The following is a 22,743-nucleotide window of genomic DNA, read 5'->3' on the forward strand; positions in this document are numbered from 1 at the left end:
AAACATAAGGGTGCCTATGTCCTTTTGAATTTGGGATATTGTTTACTTGGGTAAGTTCCTAGGAGTGGAATTCCTGGGTCAAATGGTATTTCTACTTTTAGTTTTTTGAGGAGCCTCCATATTGCTTTCCACAATGGTTGAACTAATATACATTCCCACCAGCAGTGTAGGGAGGGTACCCCTTTCTCTGCATCCTTGCCAGCATTTGTTGTTCCTTGTCTTTTGGATGATGGACATCCTAAATGGTATGAGGTGATATCTCATTGCATTCTTAATTTGCATTTCCCTGATAATTAGCGATGCAGAACATCTTCTCATGTGCCTGTTGGCGATCTGAATTTCTTGTTTGGAGAAGTGTCTGTTCATAACCTCTGCCCATTTTTTAATCTGGTTATTTGCTTTTTGGTTGTTGAGGCACATGAGCTCTTTATATATTTTGGATGTAGATCCTTGTTGGATTGTCATTTATGAATATGTTCTCCCATTCTGAAGGATGCCTTTTTGTTCTACTTATGGTGTCCTTTGCTGTACAGAAGCTTTTTAGCATAACGTAGTACCATTTGTTCATTTTTTATTTTGTTTCCCTTGCCCAAGGAGGTGCGTTCAGGAATAAGTTGCTCATGTTTATATTCAAGAGAGTTTTGCCTATGTTTTCTTATAAGAGTTTTATGGTTTCATGACTTACATTCAAGTCTTCGATCCATTTTGAGTTAACTTTTCTGTATGGGGTTAGACAATAATCCAGTTTCATTCTCTTACATGTAGCTGTACAGTTTTGCCAACACCAGTTGTTGAAGAGGCTGTCATTTCTCCACTGTATATCCATGGCTCCTTTATCGTATATTAATTGGCAGTATATGCATGGGCTTAGATCTGGGCTCTCTACTCTGTTCTATTGGTCAATGGGTCTGTTCTTGTGACACTACCAAATTGTTTTGATTACTCTGGTTTTATAGTAGAGCTTGAAGGTGGAAGTGTAATCCCCGCAGCTTTATTCCTCCTTCTCAGGATTGCTTTGGCTATTCAGGGTCTTTTATGGTTCATCTGAATTTTAGAGCTATTTGTTCTACATTGAAGAATGCTGCTGGTGTTTTGATAGGAATTTCATTGAATCTGTAGATTGCTTTAGGCAGGATGGAAATTTTGACAATATTAATTCTCCCTATCCATGAGCATGGATATCTTTCCATTCATTGGTTTCTTCTTTAGTTTCTCTCATTAGTGTCTTGTAGATTTCAGGGTATAGGTCCTTCACCTCCTTGGTTAGGTTTAGTCCTAGGCATTTTATTCTTTTTGATGCAATTGTGAATGAAATTGTTTTCCTTATATCTTTCTGCTAGTTCATCATCTGTATATAGGAATGCAAGAGATTTCTGTGTATTGACTTTGTACCCTGCCACTCTGCTGAATTGAGTTATTAGTTCTAGTAGTTTTGGGGTGGATTCTTTAGTTTTTTTAATGTACATTATCATATCATCGGCAGACAATGGCAGATTAACTTCTTCCTAACAAATTTGAATGCCTTGTATTTCTTTGTGTTGTCTGATTGCTGTTGCTAGAACCTCCAGTACTATGTTAAGTAAAAGTGGTGAGAGTGGGCATCCCTGTCTTGTTCCTAATCTTAAGGGAAAAGTTATCAGCTTTTTGCTTTCAAGTATGATGTTGGCCATGGGTTTGTCATATATGGCCTTTATTATGTTGAGGTACTTGCCCTCTATACCCATTTTGATAGGAGTTTTTATCATGAATGGATGTTGAAATTTGTTGAATGCTTTTTCAGTGTCTATGGAGATGATCATGTGGTTTTCGTTTTTCATTTTGTTGATGTGGTGGATGATAATGATAGATTTTTAAATATTGTAGCACCCTTGCATCACTGGAATAAATCCCACTTGATCATGATGGATGATCTTTTTGATGTATTCTTAAGTTTGGTTTGCAAAAATTTTGTTAAGTATTCTTGCATCTTTGTTCATAAGGGATAGTGGTCTGTAATTTTCTTCTCTTTGTGATGCTTTTGCTGGTTTGGGTATTAGAATGATGCTGGCCACAGAGTGAATTTGGAAGTATTCCCTCCCCTTCTACTTTTTTGGAAAACTTTAAGGAGGGTGGATATTAGGTATCTCTAAATGTTTGATAAAATTCAGCAGTGAAGCCATCTGGTCCATGGGTTTTTTTTTTAAGTAGTGTTTTGATTAAAAATTCTATTTCATTGCTAATAATTAGTCTGTTCAGATTTTCTGTTCCTTCCTGGGCCAGTCTTGGAAGGCTGTATTTTTATAGAATGCTGTCCATTCTTCTAGGTTATCCAATTTGTTAGCATATAATTGTTCATAGTATTCTCTAATAATTCTTTGTATTTTGGTGGTGTTCTTCATGATTTTCCTTTCTCATTTCTGATTTTGGTTATGTTTGTAGACTATTTTTTTTTTCTTCATAAGTCTGGCTAGGGGTTTTTCTATTGTGTTTATTTTCTCAAAGAACCAGCTTCTGGTTTCATTGATTCTTTCTATTGTTTTATTCTTCTTGATTTTATTTATTTATTCTCTGATCTTTATTATGTCCCTCCATCTACTGACTTTGGGCCTTGTTTGTTTTTCTTTTTCAAGTTTTGTTAATTGTGAGTTTAGACTGTTTATGTTGGATTGTTCTCTTTCCTGAGGTAAGCCTGTATTGCTATATACTTTCCTCTTACAACTGCCTTTGCTGTGTCCCACAAATTTTGGATGTTGAATTTGTTTTCATTTGTCTCCATATATTGTTTTATCTCTGTTTTTATTTGGTCACTGATCCATTCATTATTTAAGAGCATGTTGTTAAGTCTCCATGTGTTTGTGAGCTTTTTTTGTTTTCTTTGCATTTTTTTTTTTACTAGTTTCATTCCTTTGTGGTCTGAGAGGCTGGTTGTTGCAATTTCAATCTTTTAGAATTTACTGAGGCTTTTTGTGGCCTACTATGTGGTCTATTCTGGATAACATTCCATGTGCACTTGAGAAGAATGTGTATCCTGCTGCTTTTGGGTGTAGAGTTCTATAGATGTCTATTATGTCCATCTGTTCTAGTGTGTTGTTCAGAGCCTCTGTGTCCTTACTTATTTTCTGTCTGGTGTATCTGTCCTTTGGAGTGAGTGGTGTGTTGAAGTCTCCTAAATTAATGTGTTGCATTCTATTTCCCCCTTTAATTCTGGTAGTATTTGTTTCACATATGTCGGTGCTCCTCTACTGGGTGCATAGATATTTATAATGGTCATATCCTCTTGTCAGACTGACCCCTTTCTCATTATATAATGTCCTTCTTTGTCTCTTGTTACTTTCTTTGTTTTTTTTTTTTTTACATAATTATTTTTTATTGAAGGGTAGTTGACGCACAGTATTACATTACATTAGTTTCAAGTGTACAACACAGTGATAAAACATTTATATACATAATTCTAGGTTCCAGCTATCACCCTACCAAGCTGTTACAATATCTTGACTATATTCCTTATGCTATACATTACATCATTACATCCTGGTTACTTTATTTTACCATTGGAAGTCTGTCCTTTTTTTTTTTTTTTTTTTTTTTAATTTTATTTTTTTTGTGAGGGCATCTCTCATATTTATTGATCAAATGGTTGTTAACGACAATAAAATTCTGTATAGGGGAGTCAATGCTCAATTCACAATCATTAATCTACCCCAAGCCTAATTTTCGTCAGTCTCCAATCTTCTGAGGCATAACAAACAAGTTCTTACATGGAGAACAAATTCTTACATAATGAATAAGTTACATAGTGAACAGTACAAGGGCAGTCATCACAGAAACTTTCGGTTTTGCTCATGCATTATGAACTATAAACAGTCAGTTCAAATATGAATACTCATTTGGTTTTTATACTTGATTTATATGTGAATACCACATTTCTCTCTTTATTATTATTATTTTTAATAAAATGCTGAAGTGGTAGGTAGATACAAGATAAAGGTAGAAAACATAGTTTAGTGTTGTAAGAGAGCAAATGTAGATGATCAGGTGTGTACCTGTAGACTATGTGTTAATCCAAGCTAGACAAGGGCAATAAAACATCCACGTATGCAGAAGATTTCTCTCAGAACAGGGGGGGTGAGGTTCTAAGCCTCACCTCTGTTGATCCCCAATTTCTCACCTGATGACCCCCCTGCGACTGTGCCTGTTTTAGGTTGTTCCTCCCTTGAGGAATCTTACCCGTCTCTGGCTAACCAGTCATCTTCCGGGGCCATACAGGGAAATGTAAAGTTGGTAAGTGAGAGAGAAGCCTTATTGTTTGAAATGGTTAGCTTTTTACTTCTTTGCATATTTATGCCCTGTAGCTTCTATGCCCAGCATTTGTCTTGAGGTATCTTTACCACTTGGAAGAATTATGATACTCGGGAAATTTGATATGAGGCACGAATTCTATTTAAGGGTTGTAATTAGGAAGGAAGAAGAAAAGCTATAGAAGTAGCAGGCGGAAGAAAACATGGGAAGATTGATTATTCCTTTGACATATCTTCTTGTAGAGTAACTTCAGCATGTATAGGTTTTAAGCTACTACTTAAATTGGCACACACATTAACATAATAGGAGTATAGTTACATAACCAAAGCATATCTGTAATTACCAGCCATCTCCAGTGAAACCAAGAAAACCAGTTAGGCACCTTAGGCATTTGTGAAAACTTATCTATGATATGGTGGATATTGTCCAACTGAGCTTGAACAGTCTGAGAGAAATCAGACAAATTAAAACAACCCATTCCTGGGGACGGTTCACATGCCATATGTTCTTTTAACAGTAAATAGTCTGTAGTTGTAAGATTTTGGAGCACTACAATTTGCACTTCTCCTAATTCTTGGTTGAGTTCCAACAGTATAGATCCAGTCAAATTTGTTGTTTTACTGTATGCACAGGCCAGCTTAGATATCTCCTTCATTCCCATGGCAAGTCCAGGAGCTGGTGGGATGAGTGCATCTACAGCTGTAGCAGTGTGTGGATCTTTGTTGGGGTTTTTGATGATCATCTTCTGGCATGAGTCTTCCAGAGAGTGCTGATGTTGTAAGTTCTCTTTCATATTGTATCTTAGTTCATTATCAGGGTAGCCCAATTAGGCTTTGATCTTCTGTATAAACACAAACAGACCCTTTGCCTACACTTTTATATGCCCTTTATAACCTTGTGTAGAACTCATTGGAGGTTACCACACAGGAACTGCCCTTTTTTTGTTGTTGTTTTGTTTTCTTTTGTTTTGTTTTTGGTATCACTAATCTACACTTACATGATGAATATTATGTTTACTAGGCTCTCCCCTATACCAGGTCTCCCCTATAAACCCCTTTAGAGTCAGTGTCCATCAGCATAGCAAAATGTTGTAGATTCACTACTTGCCTTCTCTGTGTTGTACAGCCCTCCCTTTTCTCCTATCCCCCATGCATGTTAATCTTAATACCCCCGTACTTCTCTCCCACCCTTAACCCTCCCTACCCACCCATCCTCCCCAGTCCCTTTCCCTTTGGTACCTGTTAGTCCATTCTTGAGTTCTGTGATTCTGGTGCTGTTTTGTTCCTTCAGTTTTTCCTTTGTTCTTATATTCCACAGATAAGTGAAATCATTTGGTATTTCTCTTTCTCCGCTTGGCTTGTTTCACTGAGCATAATACCCTCCAACTCCATCCATGTTGCTGCAAATGATTGGATTTGCCCTTTTCTTATGGCTGAGTAGTATTCCATTGTGTATATGTACCACTTCTTCTTTATCCATTCATCTATTGATGGACATTTAGGTTGCTTCCAATTCTTGGCTATTGTAAATAGTGCTGCAATAAACATAGGGGTGCATCTGTCTTTCTCAAACTTGATTGCTGCGTTCTTAGGGTAAATTCCTAGGAGTGGAATTCCTGGGTCAAATGGTAAGTCTGTTTTGAGCATTTTGATGTACCTCCATACTGCTTTCCACAATGGTTGAACTAACTTACATTCGCACCAGCAGTGTAGGAGGGTTCCCCTTTCTCCACAGCCTCGCCAACATTTGTTGTTGTTTGTCTTTTGGATGGCAGCCATCCTTACTGGTGTGAGGTGATACCTCATTGTAGTTTTAATTTGCATTTCTCTGATAATTAGCGATGTGGAGCATCTTTTCATGTGTCTGTTGGCCATCTGTATTTCTTTTTTGGAGAACTGTCTGTTCAGTTCCTCTGCCCATTTTTTAATTGGGTTATTTGTTTTTTGTTTGTTGAGGCGTGTGAGCTCTTTATATATTCTGGATGTCAAGCGTTTATCGGATGTGTCATTTTCAAATATATTCTCCCACACTGCAGGGATCCTTTTTGTTCTATTGATGGTGTCTTTTGCTGTACAGAAGCTTTTCAGCTTAATATAGTCCCACTTGTTCATTTTTGCTGTTGTTTTCCTTGCCCGGGGAGATATGTTCAAGAAGAGGTCACTCATGTTTATGTCTAAGAGGTTTTTGCCTATGTTTTCTTCCAAGAGTTTAATGGTTTCATGGCTTACATTCAGGTCTTTGATCCATTTTGAGGTTACTTTTGTATATGGGGTTAGACAATGGTCCAGTTTCATTCTCCTACATGTAGCTGTCCAGTTTTGCCAGCACCACCTGTTGAAGAGACTGTCATTTCGCCATTGTATGTCCATGGCTCCTTTATCAAATATTAATTGACCATATATGTCTGGGTTAATGTCTGGATTCTCTAGTCTGTTCCGTTGGTCTGTGGTTCTGTTCTTGTGCCAGTACCAAATTGTCTTGATTGCTATGGCTTTATAGTAGAGCTTGAAGTTGGGGAGTGAGATCCCACCTACTTTATTCTTCTTTCTCAGGATTGCTTTGGCTATTCGGGGTCTTTGATGTTTCCATATGAATTTTTGAATTATTTGTTCCAGTTCATTGAAGAATGTTGCTGGTAGTTTCATAGGGATTGCATCAAATCTGTATAGTGCTTTGGGCAGGATGGCCATTTTGACGATATTAATTCTTCCTAGCCACGAGCATGGGATGAGTTTCCATCTGTTAGTGTCCCCTTTAATTTCTCTTAAGAGTGACTTGTAGTTTTCAGAGTATAAGTCTTTCACTTCTTTGGTTAGGTTTATTCCTAGGTATTTTATTTTTTTTGATGCAATTGTGAATGGAGTTGTTTTCCTGATTTCTCTTTCTGTTGGTTCATTGTTAGTATATAGGAAAGCCACAGATTTCTGTGTGTTGATTTTGTATCCTGCAACTTTGCTGTATTCCGATATCAGTTCTAGTAGTTCTGGGGTGGAGTCTTTAGGGTTTTTTATGTACTGTATCATGTCATCTGCAAATAGTGACAGTTTAACTTCTTCTTTACCAATCTGGATTCCTTGTATTTTTTTGTTTTGTCTGATTGCCGTGGCTAGGACCTCCAGTACTATGTTAAATAACAGTGGGGAGAGTGGGCATCCCTGTCTAGTTCCCGATCTCAGAGGAAATGCTTTCAGCTTCTCGCTGTTCAATATAATGTTGGCTGTGGGTTTATCATAGATGGCCTTTATTATGGCGAGGTACTTGCCCTCTATTCCCATTTTGCTGAGAGTTTTTAACATGAATGGATGTTGAACATTGTCAAATGCTTTTTCAACATCTATGGAGATGATCATGTGGTTTTTGTCTTTCTTTTTGTTGATGTGGTGGATGATGTTGATGGACTTTCGAATGTTGTACCATCCTTGCATCCCTGGGATGAATCCCACTTGGTCATGGTGTATGATCCTTTTGTTGTATTTTTGAATTCGGTTTGCTAATATTTTGTTGAGTATTTTTGCATCTACGTTCATCAGGGATATTGGTCTGTAGTTTTCTTTTTTGGTGGGGTCTTTGCCTGGTTTTGGTATTAGGGTGATGTTAGCTTCATAGAATGAGTTTGGGAGTATCCCCTCCTCCTCTATTTTTTGGAAAACTTTAAGGAGAATGGGTATTATGTCTTCTCTGAATGTCTGATAAAATTCCGAGGTAAATCCATCTGGCCCGGGGGTTTTGTTCTTTGGTAGTTTTTTGATTACCGCTTCAATTTCGTTGCTGGTAATTGGTCTGTTTAGATTTTCTGTTTCTTCCTGGGTCAATCTTGGAAGGTTTTATTTTTCTAGGAAGTTGTCCATTTATCCTAGGTTTCCCAGCTTGTTAGCATATAGGCTTTCATAGTATTCTCCAATAATTCTTTGCATTTCCATGGGGTCCATGGTGATGTTTCCTTTCTCGTTTCTGATACTGTTGATTTGTGTTGTCTCTCTTTTCTTCTTAATAAGTCTGGCTAGAGGCTTATCTATTTTGTTTATTTTCTTGAAGAACCAGCTCTTGGTTTCATTGATTTTTGCTATTGTTTTATTCTTCTCAATTTTATTTATTTCTTCTCTGATCTTTATTATGTCCCTCCTTCTGCTGACCTTAGGCCTCATCTGTTCTTCTTTTTCCAATTTCGATAATTGTGACATTAGACCATTCATTTCGGATTGCTCTTCCTTTTTTAAATATGCTGGGATTGCTATATACTTTCCTCTTAAGACTGCTTTTGCTGTGTCCCACAGAAGTTGGGGCTTAGTGTTGTTGTTGTCATTTGTTTCCATATATTGCTGGAACTCCATTTTGATTTGGTCATTGATCCATTGATTATTTAGGAGCGTGTTTTTAAGCTTCCATGTGTTTGTGAGCCTCTTTGCTTTCTTTGTACAGTTTATTTCTAGTTTTATGCCTTTGTGGTCTGAAAAGTTGGTTGGTAGGATTTCAATCTTTTGGAATTTTCTGAGGCTCTTTTTGTGGCCTAGTATGTGGTCTATTCTGGAGAATGTTCCATGTGCACTTGAGAAGAATGTATATCCTGCTGCTTTTGGATGTAGAGTTCTATAGATGTCTATTAGGTCCATCTGCTGTACTGTGCTTCCGTGTCCTTACTTATTTTCTGCCCAGTGGATCTATCCTTTGGGGTGAGTGGTGTGTTGAAGTCTCCTAGAATGAATGCATTGCAGTCTATATCCCCCTTTAGTTCTGTTAGTATTTGTTTCACATATGCTGGTGCTCCTGTGTTGGGTGCATATATATTTAGAAAGGTTATATCCTCTTGTTGGACTGAGCCCTTTATCATTATGTAGTGTCCTTCTTTATCTCTTGTTACTTTCTTTGTTTTGAAGTCTATTTTGTCTGATATAATATTGCAACTCTTGGTCTTTTCTCCCTGTTATTTGCATGATATATCTTTTTCCATCCCTTCACTTTTAGTTTCTGTATGTCTTTGGGTTTGAAGTGAGTCTCTTGTAGACAGCATATAGATGGGTCTTGTTTTTTATTCATACTTTAACTATATGTCTTCTGATAGGTGCATTCAGTCCATTTAGATTTTGGGTGATTATCGATAGATATGTATTTATTGACATTGCAGGCTTTAGTTTCATGCTTACTAAAGGTTCAAGGGCTGCTTCTTTAATATCTAACAGGCTAACTTAACTTGCTTATTACAGTATTTCAAACACAATCTAAAGGTTCTTTTTGTTTTCCCTTCTTTTTCTTCCTCTTCCACTCTTTATATATTAGGTGTCATATTCTATTTTCTTTGTGTATACCTTGACTGACTTTGTGGGTAGCTGGATTTAATTTTGCATTTTCTTGTTAATTAATTGGTCTACTTTCTCTACTGTGGTTTTATTTTCTCTGGTGACAGCTATTTAGCTTTAAGAACACTTCCATCTACAGTAGTCCCTTTAAAATACACTGTTGAGATGGTTTGCGGAGGGTAAATTCCCTCAACTTTTGCTTATCTGAAGATTGTTTAATCCTTCCTTCAAATATAAATGATAATCTTACCAGGTAGACTTTTCCTGGTTGGAGGCCCTTCTGTTTCATTGAATTAAATATATCATACCTCTCCCTTCTGATGTGTAAGATTTCTGCTAAGAAGTCTAATGATAGCCTGACAAGTTTTCCTTTGTATGTGATCATTTTTCTCTCTTTGGCTGCTTTTAATACTCTTTCCTTGTCCTTGATCTTTGCCATGGTAATTATTATATGTCTTGGTGTTGTTCTCCTTAGGTCCATTGTGTTGGGAAATCTGTGCACCTCCATGGCCTGAGACGCTATTTCCTTTGCCAGATTGGGGAAATTTTTAGCAATTATTTCCTCAAGGAGACTTTCTATTCCTTTTTCTCTCTTCTTCACCTGGTTCCCCTATTATGCAAATATTGTTCCGTTTGGATTCGTCACACAGTTCTTTCAATATTCTTTCATTTCTAGTGGCTCTTTTTCCTCTCTGTGCCTCAGCTTCTTTGTATACCTCTTCTCTAATTTCTATTTCATTTACCATCTCCTCTACCTCATCTATTCTACTTTCAAATCCCTCCATTGTAGGTTTCATTTCAAATAGTGTATTTTTCAAAGATTCTATCTCTTTCTTGAAGTCCTCCCTGATACCTTAAATACTTTTCTCTAGCTCTGTGAGCATGTTTTTGATTTTTATTTTGAAATTTGTCAAGAAGACTGGTGATTTCAGTTTCACTTAGCCCTCTTTCTGGTGTTTGAGGGATTTGGGTTTGTTCAAGATTATTTTGCCATTTCTTATTTCTAATGATTACTATGGAATAATAACTTTGTGTAGGTGGTGGCCTCTAGTGCCCAGAAGCTCTACTCTCTGGAGCTGCCCGGCACCTGCAGTGATGGCAGTGGTCACAGGCATGCGGCACTAGCAACTGCTGGTAGGAAAGAGCTTCTTCCTGCTTACCAGCTGCAATGCCTTCCTCCATTTCAAGGTCCAGTGGGCCAAGAATGCAGTGATGATTCTATGTGTTAATGCTCTATAAGTGGTCTGGCACAATAGCAGAGGCAGCAGGTGAGCAGATCAGTGCCTGCTGGGATGAAGGAGCAGTAGGCTGCATATCACGGGAGGGGGGCAGCAGCTGCACTGCCAGCCAGAGGAATGCTGCACATAAAGCTCCTGAATATTCTCAACATGCTGGATTGAGTGTGCTGGGATGATTTTACCCACCTGGACTTTCTCCTGAGCAACAAGCTCTGTGTAATCCTTTCCCTTTTAACACCCCTCTCACTGTTGGGAATTCTTTCAACTTGCTTTCCTTTCTTTTTTCCTGGAGCAGCCATTTGTGTGTACCTGTTCTCCTCAATCAGCTGGAATCTCAATCTGAGTTTTCTACCTGTTTTTGTTTTCCAACCCCTTTAATCTCCAGACCACCATGTAATGTGGGTTTATGCTCCCTGAGCAGATCTCCAGGGTGGGTGTTTAGCAGTCCTGGCTTTTATTCCCTTCCCTCTCCATTTCTCTTCCTCCAGCCTGTAAGCTGTGGTGGGAAGAGGGCTTGGGTCCTGCATATCGTGGCTTTGCTACTTTACCTTTTTCTGTGAGGTTTTTCCAGATACAGGCAGTCTGTAGCAGTCCTCAGATTGCTCTATCAAGATTAGTTGCATTTGCTGTATTTTCATGTTATACATGGTTTGGAGAGGAATTTCTGCCTCACTTCTCATGCTGCCATCTTTTTCTGGATCAGAGAATATAAGTTCTTTATATATTTTAGATGTTTACCCCTCATTGGATAAATAATTTGTAAATACATTCTCCCAGTCTCATACTGTAGGTTGCCTTTTTGTTCTGTTGATGGTGTCCTTTGCTGTACAGAAGCTTTTTAGTTAAATGTATTCCCACTTGTTCATTTTTATTTTGTTTCCCTTGCCTGGGGAGATATGTCCAGAAAAAAATTGCTCATGCTGATGTTCAAGAGATTTTTGCCTATGTTTTCTTCTAATAGTTTTATGGTTTCATGTCTTACATTTAGGTCTTTAATCCATTTTGAGTTTACTTTTGGGTATGGAGTTAGACAGTAATACAATTTCATTCTCTTGCATGTAGCTGTCCAGTTTTCCCAGCCCGTTTTTAAAGAAGCTGTTTTTTCTTCATTGTATATTCATAGCTCCTTTATTGTACATTAATTGACCATATATGCATGGGTTTATATCTTGGCTCTCTATTCTCTTCCATTGATCTGTAAGCCTGTTGTTATGCCAGTACAAAACTGTTTTGATTACTATAGCTTTGTAGTATAGCTTGAAGTCAGGGAGCATAATCCCCCTAGGTTTGTTCTTCTTTCTCAGGATTGTTTTGGCTATTCGGGGTCTTTTGTGGTACCACAGGAATTTTAGAACTATTTGCTTTAGTTCATTGAAAACATTCATTTGTATTTTGACAGGCATTACATTGAATCTGTAAATTGCTTTGGACAGGGTGGCCACTTTGACATTATTAATTCTTCCTATCCATGAGCATGGAATATATTTCCATTTATTTGTATCTTCCTTAATTTCTCTCGTGATTGTCTTACAGTTTTCAGAGTACAGATATTGGTTAGGTTTATTCCTAGGTATTTTATTCTTTTTGATGCAATTGTAAATGGAATTATGCTCCCAATTTCTCCTTCTGCTTGTTTGTTATTAGTATATAGGAATGCAACAGATTTCTCTGTATTGATTTTGTGTCCTGCAATTTTGCTGAATCCAGTTATTAGTTCTAATAATTTTTTGCTGGTGTCTTTAGGGTTTTCTATATATAGTATCATGTCATCTGCAAATAGTGACTGTTTTACTTCTTTCTTACCAATTTGGATGCCTTTTATTTCTTTGCCTTGTCTGACTGCCATGGCTAGGACTTCCAGTAGTGTGTTGAATAAAAGTGGTGAGTGTGGGTATCCTTGTCTTGTTCCTGATCCTAGAAAAAGAGGAAAATCTTTCAGCTTTTCACCACTGAGTATGAGTTTAGCTGTGGGTTTGATGTATATGTCCTTATTCATACCATTTTGTTGAGAATTTTTATCAGAAAGGATTTTGAATGTTGTCAAACGCTTTCTCAGTATCTATTGAGATGATCATACAGTTTTTATTCTACTTTTTGTTAATGTGGTGTATTACATTGATTAATTTATGAATATTGTACCATCCTTTCATCCTTGGAAAAAATCCAACTTTAGTTGTGATGGATGATCCCTTTACTGTAAATTTTGAATTCAGTTTGCTAATATATTTTTGAGGATTTTTGCATATATTTTCATCAGAGACATTGGTATATACTTTTCTTTTTCTGTAGTGTCTTTGCCAGCTTTTGGTAATACTGCGATGCTGGCCTCATAGAATGAGTTTGGAAGCATTACCCCCTTCTACTTTTTGGAATACTTTAAGAATGATGGGTATTAGTTCTTTTTAAAATGTTTGGTAGAATTCAGCTGTGAAGCCATGTGGTCATAGACTTTTGTTTGTTAGGAGGTTTTTAATTATCAACTCAACTTTGTTGCTGGTTGTTCAGAGCTTCAGTTTCTTCCTGGGTCAGTTTTGGAAGGTGGTACATTTCTAGGAACTTTTCCATTTCTTTTAGGTTGTCCAATTTATTCGCATATAATTTTTCATTGAACTCTCCAATAATTGTTTGTGTTTCTGTGGTAGCCATTGTGGCTATTCCTTTTTTGCTTCTGATTTTGTTCATTTGTGTACTCTCTCTTGCCAATTAGTGTTTTAGGCAATCTCAGGATTGGGTAGAAGAACTTATAATTCTGGTCCTACCAATGAGGAAAAGACCTGGTATCTCACACACTTTCAATTGAAGCCCAGAAAGGTTAAAATCTGGTGGTTAATCCTCATTATAAATAAACCATGACAAAGATTAAGCCTGGGCCAACTCCACTCAATCTCAGACTGAATAAAGTTTAACCACATTTATCCGAACTCCTTGCCAGAGACAAATGTAAATACTGTCTAGAGAAAACAAGTATCACCTCAACTTATATCTACACTTTTCACACATAAATTCCTGAATTATTTTGTGACCATGAGACAAGAATTATTTCACATACTATTAACAAGACCAAATGGTCAAATACCAAGAGAAAAAATAGGTATTAGAAAAAGTCCACAAGAGGTCTAGATACTGAAGTGAATATTTTTAAGAATAAAGAATATAAAAATTCTATATAAAGTATAGAAGTATTTGCAAAAATATTTAGGCTGTATCAAAAACCAAACTGAAATCCTAGAGCTGAAGAGCACACTAACTGAACTAAAGAATTCAGTTCATTAGATGCAAATAACAGATAAACACAGGTGAAGATAAACACAGGAAATCATGAAAGGAAAGACAGGCAATAAAAAATAGACTGAAGCACAGAGAAAAAAGAGAATAAAAATACATAAAAGAGTATAACAGATATATAGGACTCAGTAAAAAATAATGTAATTGAAGTCCCAGAGAGGGGAATACAATAAAGCATTATATGAACATATAATGAGTCTTCTAAGACAACAAAAGACATCAAGTCAAAGATTCAAATAGAGCTATGAACTGCAAAGAAGACAAATACACAAAGAAAGACATTAAAATGTATATATAATTTTAAAATTGGTGTAAAGCCAAGGACAGAGACAAATAAAAATGACTCACAGAAAATATGAATCAAACAGAACGGCAACCTCAGAATGCCAAAAGAAAATAATTGCTGACTACAGAGGATTAAAGATGGTGGCATGAGAGGAGAGACAGAGGCTTCCTCCTAAAACGGTATGCAATTAGAAAATATAGTTGATGCAACTAATCCTGAGAGAGAAACAGGAAAGAGGACTGTGCCAGACTGCACACACCTGGAGAAAAGAGCAGACCTCATGGAACAGGGTAACATACCAGAGCCATGGCCCAGCGGGACCCAAGCCCTTTCCCCACCCCAGCTTATGGGAGGGAGGAAGAAAAATGGAACAGGGAGGGAGTGGAAGGCCTGGGACTGCTGAATACCTAGCTCTGGAGATCTGCACTGGGAGCACAAACCTACATTTCATGGTGCTTTCATGAGACTTGTGTGATTATGGGGTTGGAAAGCTAACACAGGCAGAATTCCGGGAGTGAGATTCCAGCCGCTTGTGGAAAGCAGGGATCCATACTCGGCTGTGCTGGGACAAAAGCTTATACCTGTGTGCCCGGCCCACTGGTTCAGGTAGCAAAGACAGGCACAGCAGCCAGGAAGCAGGAATCAGCTCTTTCCTCCTCCCAGGCACCAATACCGCTCCCCTGCGACCCCTGACATTGCTTCAGGGGCTGAGCAGCTCCAGAGTAGAGCTTCTGGACACTAGAGGGCGCAATATACAAATATGAAATGCCAACGAAACCTGGTACAGGGTAAAATTATTAATACAACTCCCGAGAAAGATTTAAATGACATGGACCTTGTGACTCTTCCTGAAAGGGAAATAAAAATAAAAATCATCAGCATGCTAATGGAGGTATGGAAAGACATCCAAGATCTCAGGAATGAATTCAGGTCAGAGATCCAATCATTGAAGAGCATGATGGAGGGCATTAAAAGCAGGTTGGATATGGTGGAGGAGATGATAAATGAAATAGAAACTAGAGAAGAGAAATACAAAAAGCTGAGGCACAGAGAGAAAAAAGGATCTCTAAGAATGAAAGAATATTCAGAGAACTGTGTGACCAATCCAAATGGAACAATATTCACATTATAGGGATATCAGAAGAAGAAGAGAGAGAGAAAGACATAGAAAGTGTCTTTGAGGAGGTAGTTGCTGAAAACTTCCCCACTCTGGGGAAGGAGATAGTCTCTCAGGCCATGGAGATCCACAGATCTCCCAACACAAGGGACCCAAGGAAGACAACAGCAAGACAAATAGTAATTAAAATGGGAAAGATCAAGGATAAGGACAGACTGTTAAAAGCAGCCAGAGGCAGAAATAAGATAACATACAAAGGAAAGCCTATCAGGCTAAAACCAGACTTCTCAGCAGAAACCTTACAGGCCAGAAGGGAGTTGCATGATGTATTTAATGCAATGAAGCTGAAGGGTCTGGAACCAAGATTACTTTATCCAGCAAGATTATCATTTAAATTTGAAGGAGGGATTAAACAATTTCCAGATAAGCAAAAGATGAGATAATTTACCTCCCACAACCCACCTCTACAGTCTGTTTTGGAGAGACTGCTATAGATGGAAGTGTTCCTAAGGCTCAATAGCTGTCACCAGAGGAAATAAAACCACAGTGAAGAAAGTAGAACAGATAATTACTAAGCAAATGCAAAATTAAATTAACTGTCCCAAAAGTCAATCAAGGGATAGACAAAGAATACAGAATATGATACCTAATATATAAAGAATGGAGGAGGAAGAAAAAGGAGGACAAAAAGAAAAGAATGTTTAGACTGTGCTTGTAACAGCATCTTAAGTGAGTTAAGTTAGACTCTTAGATAGTAAGGAAATTAACCTTGAACCTTTGGTAACCATGAATCTAAAGTCTGCAATGGCAATAAGTACATACTGATCAATAATCATGCTAAATGTAAATGGACTGAAAACACTAATCAAAAGATATAGAGTCACTGGATAAAAAAGCAAGACACATCTATATGCTACCTACAAGAGACTCACTTTAAACCCAAAGACATACACAGACTAAAAGTGAAGGGGTGGAAAAAGATATTTCATGGAACTAACAGAGAGAAAATAGCAGGAGTTGCAGTACTTGTATCAGACAAAATAGACTTCAAAACACAGAAAGTCACAAGAGACAAAGAAGGACATTACATAATCATAAAGGGGTCCATCCAAAAAGAAGATATAAAAATTATAAATATCTCCTCCCAATAAAGGAGCATCCACATATGTGAAAAAACACTAACAGAATTAAAAGAGGAAATAGAATGCAATGCATTCATTCTAGTAGACTTCAACACTCCACTCACTCTGAAGGACAGATCAACCAGAAAGAAGATAAATAAGGAGACAGAGGCACTGAACAACACAATAGATGGACCTAACAGACATCTACAGAACTCTACATCCAAAAGCAGAAGGATACACATTCTTCTCAAGTGCACATGGATCATTTTCAAGAATCGATCACACACTAGGCCATAAAAACAGCCTCAGTAAATTCAAGAAGATTGAAATTGTACCAACCAGTTTCTCAGATCATAAAGCTATGACACTAGAAATAAATTACGCAAAGAAAATGAAAAATCCCACAAACACATGGAGGTTTCACAACATGCTCCTAAATAACCAATGGATCAATGACCAAATAAAAACAGAGATCAAGCAGTATATGGAGACAAATGACAACAATAATTCAACACCACAAAATCTGTGGGATGCAGCAAAGGCTGTGCTAAGAGGAATGTATATTGCAATACAGGCCTACATCAAGAAAGAAGAACAATTCCATATAGGCAGTCTAAACTCACAATTAATGAAACTAGAAAAAGAACAACAAATGATGCCCAAAGTCAGTAGACAGAGGGACATAATAAAGATTAAGCAGAAATAAACAAAATTGAGAAGAATAAAGCAATAGAGAGAATCAATGAAAGCAGGAGCTGGTTCTTCAAGAAAATAAACAAAATAGTTAAACCCCTAGCCAGATTTATCAAGAAAAAAAGAGAGTCGACACACATAAACAGAATCAGAAATGAGAAAGGAAAAATCACTACAGACACCACAGAAATACAAAGAATTATTAGAGAATACTATGAAAAATTATATGCTAACAAACTGGATAACCTAGAAGAAATGGGCAACTTTCTAGAAAAATACAACCTTTCAAGGCTGACCAAGGAAGAAACAGAAAATCTGAACAGACCAATTACCAGCAATGAAATTTAATCAAAAAACTACCTAAAAACAAAAGCCCTGGACCAGATGGCTTCACCACTGAATTTTATCAAACATTTAGTGAAGACCTAATACCCATTCTTCTTAGTTTTCCAAAAAATAGAAGAGGAGGGAATACTTCCAAAATGATTCCATTAGACTAGCATCACTCTAATACCAAAACCAGGCAAAGACACAACAAAAAAAGAAAATTACAGACCAATATCCCTGATGAACATAGATGCAAAAAATACTCAACAAAATGTTAGCAAACTGAATTTAAAAATACATCAAAAAGATCATCCATCATGATCAAGTAGGATTTATTTCAGGGATGCAAGGATGGTACAACATTTGAAAATCCATCAACATCATCTACCACATCAACAAAAACAAGGACAAAAACCACGTGATCATCTCCACCAATGCTGAAAAGGATTCGACAAAATTCAACATCCATTCATGATAAAAACTCTCAATAATGGTGGAGATAAGATGGTGGCATGAGTAGAGCAGCAGAAATCTCCTCCCAAAACCACATATATCTATGAAACTATATAACAAAGACAACTCTTCCTAGAATAAACACCAGAGGACACAGGACAACATCCAGACCACATCAACACCTGCGAGAACCCAGTGCCTTGTAAAGGGGGTAAGATACAAGCCACGGCCAGGCGGGACCCGAGCACCCCTCCCCCAAGCTCCGGGAGGGAGAAGAATAGGCAGAGCGGGAGGGAGACGGAGCCCAGGAATGCTGAACACCCAGCCCCAGCCATCTGGACCAGAGCGCAGACGCAGTGCGTGCACGGGGCCCTGGATACTAGGGAAACAGGGCAGCAAGAACGGTGAGAGGGTACCGGAGGCAGAATCTATTTTTTTTTCTGTTTTGCTTTGGCGAGCGCTTTCTGGAAGTCTTAAAGGGATAGGGACCCCAAAACTAGGGAAACAGGGCAGCAGACAAGTGAGCAGATGCCTGAGGCTGGCGCTGGAGAATACAGACAAACAAGCAGCCATTTTTTTTGTGTGGTTGTTATTTTGTTTTGGCGGGTGCTTTCTAGAAGTCTTAAGGGGCAGGGTGGGACACTTAATCCAGAGGTAGGGAATCCGGGGATCTCTGGGCACCTTAATCCCTGAACTGCAGGGAGCAGGGAGGCCCCTTACATAGATAAATAGCCTCCCAGCTGCTCCTCATCCAACGCGACTCCACCACTTTGGAGCAGCAGCCCGAACCAGGCCACGCCCACAGCAACAGCGGAGATAAACTCCATAGCAGCCGGGCAGGAAGCAGAAGCCCTGTCTGCGTGCAGCTGCCCAGCACAAGCCACTAAAGGTCGCTGATCTCCCAGGAGAGGAGGGCCACAAACCAACAAGAAGGGAAGTTCTTCCAGCCATCACTCGTCCCAGCTCTGCAAACTATTCCTATCACCATGAAAAGGCAAAACTACAGGCAAAGATCACAGAGACAACACCAGAGAAGGAGACAGACCTAACAAGTCTTCCTGACAAATAATTCAAAATAAAAATCATAAACATGCTGACAGAGATGTAGAGAAATACGCAAGAGATATGGGATGAAGTCCGGAGGGAGACCACAGATGCCAGAAAGGAGATCGCAGAAGTGAAACAAACTCTGGAAGGGTTTATAAGCAGAATGGATAGGATGCAAGAGGCCATTGATGGAATTGAAACCAGAGAACAGGAACGCATAGAAACAGACATAGAGAGAGATAAAAGGATCTCCAGGAATGAAACAATATTAAGAGAACTGTGTGACCAATCCAAAAGGAACAATATCCGTATTATAGGGGTCCCAGAAGAAGAAGAGAGAGGAAAAGAGATGGAAAGTATCTTAGAAGAAATAATTGCTGAAAACTTCCCCACACTGGGGGAGGAAGTAATCGAACAGACCATGGAAATACACAGAACCCCCAACAGAAAGGATCCAAGAAGGGCAACACCAAGACACATAATAATTAAAATGGCAAAGATCAAGGACAAGGAAAGAGTGTTAAAGGCAGCTAGAGAGAAAAAGGTCACCTATAAAGGGAAACCCATCAGGCTAACGTCAGATTTCTCAACAGAAACCCTACAGGCCAGAAGAGAATGGCATGATATATTTAATGCAATGAAACAGAAGGGCCTTGAACCAAGGATACTGTATCCAGCACGACTATCATTCAAATATGATGGTGGGATTAAACAATTCCCAGACAAACAAAAGCTGAGGAAATTTGCTTCCCACAAACCACCTCTACAGAACATCTTACAGGGACTGCTCTAGAAGGGAGCACTCCTAGAAAGAGCACAGCACAAAACACCCAACATATGAAGAATCAATGAGGAGGAACAAGAAGGGAGAGAAGAAAAGAATCTCCAGACAGTGTATATAACAGCTCAATAAGCGAGCTAAGTTAGGCAGTAAGATACTAAAGAGGCTAACCTTGAACCTTTGGTAACCACGAATTTAAAGCCTGCAATGGCAATAAGTACATATCTTTCAATAGTCACCCTAAATGTTAATGGCTGACTGCACCAATCAAAAGACACAGAGTAATAGAATGGATAAAAAAACAAGACCCATCTATATGCTGCTTACAAGAAACTCACCCCAAACCCAAAGACATGTCCAGACTAAAAGCCAAGGGATGGAAAAACATATTTCAAGCAAACAACAGCGAGAAGAAAGCAGGGGTTGCAGTAGTAATATCAGACAAAATAGACTTCAAAATAAAGAAAGTAACAAGAGATAAAGAAGGACACTACATAATGATAAAGGGCTCAGTCCAACAAGAGGATATAACCATTCTAAATATATATGCACACAACACAGGAGTACCAGCATATGTGAAACAAATACTAACAGAACTAAAGGGGGAAATAGACTGCAATGCATTCATTCTAGGAGACTTCAACACACCCTCATCCCAAAGGATAGATCCTCCGGAGAGAAAATGAGTAAGGACACGGAAGCACTGAACAACACAGTAGAGCAGATGGACCTAATAGACACCTATAGAACTCTACATCCAAAAGCAACAGGATATACATTATTCTCAAGTGCACATGGAACATTCTCCAGAATAGACCACATACTAGGCCACAAAAAGAGCCTCAGAAAATTCCAAAAGATTGAAATCCTACCAACCAACTTTTCGGACCACAAAGCCATAAAACTAGAAAAAAATTGTACAAAGAAAGCAAAGAGGCTCACAAACACATGGAGGCTTAAAAACACACTCCTAAATAATCAATGGATCAATGACCAAATCAAAATGGAGATCCAGCAATATATGGAAACAAATGACAACAACAACACTAAGCCCCAACTTCTGTGGGACACAGCAAAAGCAGTCTTAAGAGAAAAGTATATAGCAATCCAAGCATATTTAAAAAAGGAAGAACAAGCCCAAATGAATGGTCTAATGTCACAATTATCGAAATTGGAAAAAGAAGAACAGATGAGGCCTAAGGTCAGCAGAAGGAGGGACATAATAAAGATCAGAGAAGAAATAAATAAAATTGAGAAGAATAAAACAATAGCAAAAATCAATGAAACCAAGAGCTGGTTCTTCGAGAAAATAAACAAAATAGATAAGCCTCTAGCCAGACTTATTAAGAAGAAAAGAGAGTCAACACAAATCAACAGTATCAGAAACGAGAAAGGAAAAATCACGACGGACCCCACAGAAATACAAAGAATTATTAGAGAATACTATGAAAACCTATATGCTAACAAGCTGGGAAACTTAGGAGAAATGGACAACTTCCTAGAAAAATAAAACCTTCCAAGATTGACCCAGGAAGAAACAGAAAATCTAAACAGACCAATTACCAGCAACGAAATTGAAGCGGTAATCAAAAAACTACCAAAGAACAAAACCCCCGGGCCAGATGGATTTACCTCGGAATTTTATCAGACATACAGGGAAGACATAGTACCCATTCTCCTTAAAGATTTCCAAAAAATAGAGGAGGAGGGGATACTCCCAAACTCATTCTATGAAGCTAACATCCCCCTAATACCAAAACCAGGCAAAGACCCCACCAAAAAAGAAAACTACAGACCAATATTCCTGATGAACATAGATGCAAAAATACTCAACAGAATATTAGCAAACCGAATTCAAAAATACATCAAAAGGATCATACACCATGACCAAGTGGGATTCATCCCAGGGATGCAAGGATGGTACAACATTCGAAAGTCCATCAACATCATCCACCACATCAACAAAAAGAAAGACAAAAACCACATGATCATCTCCATAGATGTTGAAAAAGCATTTGATAAAGTTCAAAATCCATTCATGTTAAAAACTCTCAGCAAAATGGGAATAGAGGGCAAGTACCTCGCCATAATAAAGGCCATCTATGATAAACCCACAGCCAACATTATATTGAACAGCGAGAAGCTGAAAGCATTTCCTCTGAGATCGGGAACTAGACAGGGATGCCCACTCTCCCCACTGTTATTTAACATAGTACTGGAGGTCCTAGCCACGGCAATCAGACAAAACAAAAAAATACAAGGAATCCAGATTGGTAAAGAAGAAGTTAAACTGTCACTATTTGCAGATGACATGATACTGTACATAAAAAACCCTAAAGACTCCACCCCAGAACTACTAGAACTGATATCGGAATACAGCAAAGTTGCAGGATACAAAATCAACACACAGAAATCTGTGGCTTTCCTATATACTAACAATGAACCAACAGAAAGAGAAATCAGGAAAACAACTCCATTCACAATTGCATCAAAAAAAATAAAATACCTAGGAATAAACCTAACCAAAGAAGTGAAAGACTTATACTCTGAAAACTACAAGTCACTCTTAAGAGAAATTAAAGGGGACACTAACAGATGGAAACTCATCCCATGCTCGTGGCTAGGAAGAATTAATATCGTCAAAATGGCCATCCTGCCCAAAGCACTATACAGATTTGATGCAATCCCTATGAAACTACCAGCAACATTCTTCAATGAACTGGAACAAATAATTCAAAAATTCATATGGAAACATCAAAGACCCCGAATAGCCAAAGCAATCCTGAGAAAGAAGAATAAAGTAGGGGGGATCTCACTCCC

The sequence above is a fragment of the Manis pentadactyla genome, chromosome 5 (assembly GCF_030020395.1).
Source record: "Manis pentadactyla isolate mManPen7 chromosome 5, mManPen7.hap1, whole genome shotgun sequence".
In the NCBI taxonomy this organism is placed as follows: Eukaryota; Metazoa; Chordata; class Mammalia; order Pholidota; family Manidae; genus Manis; species Manis pentadactyla.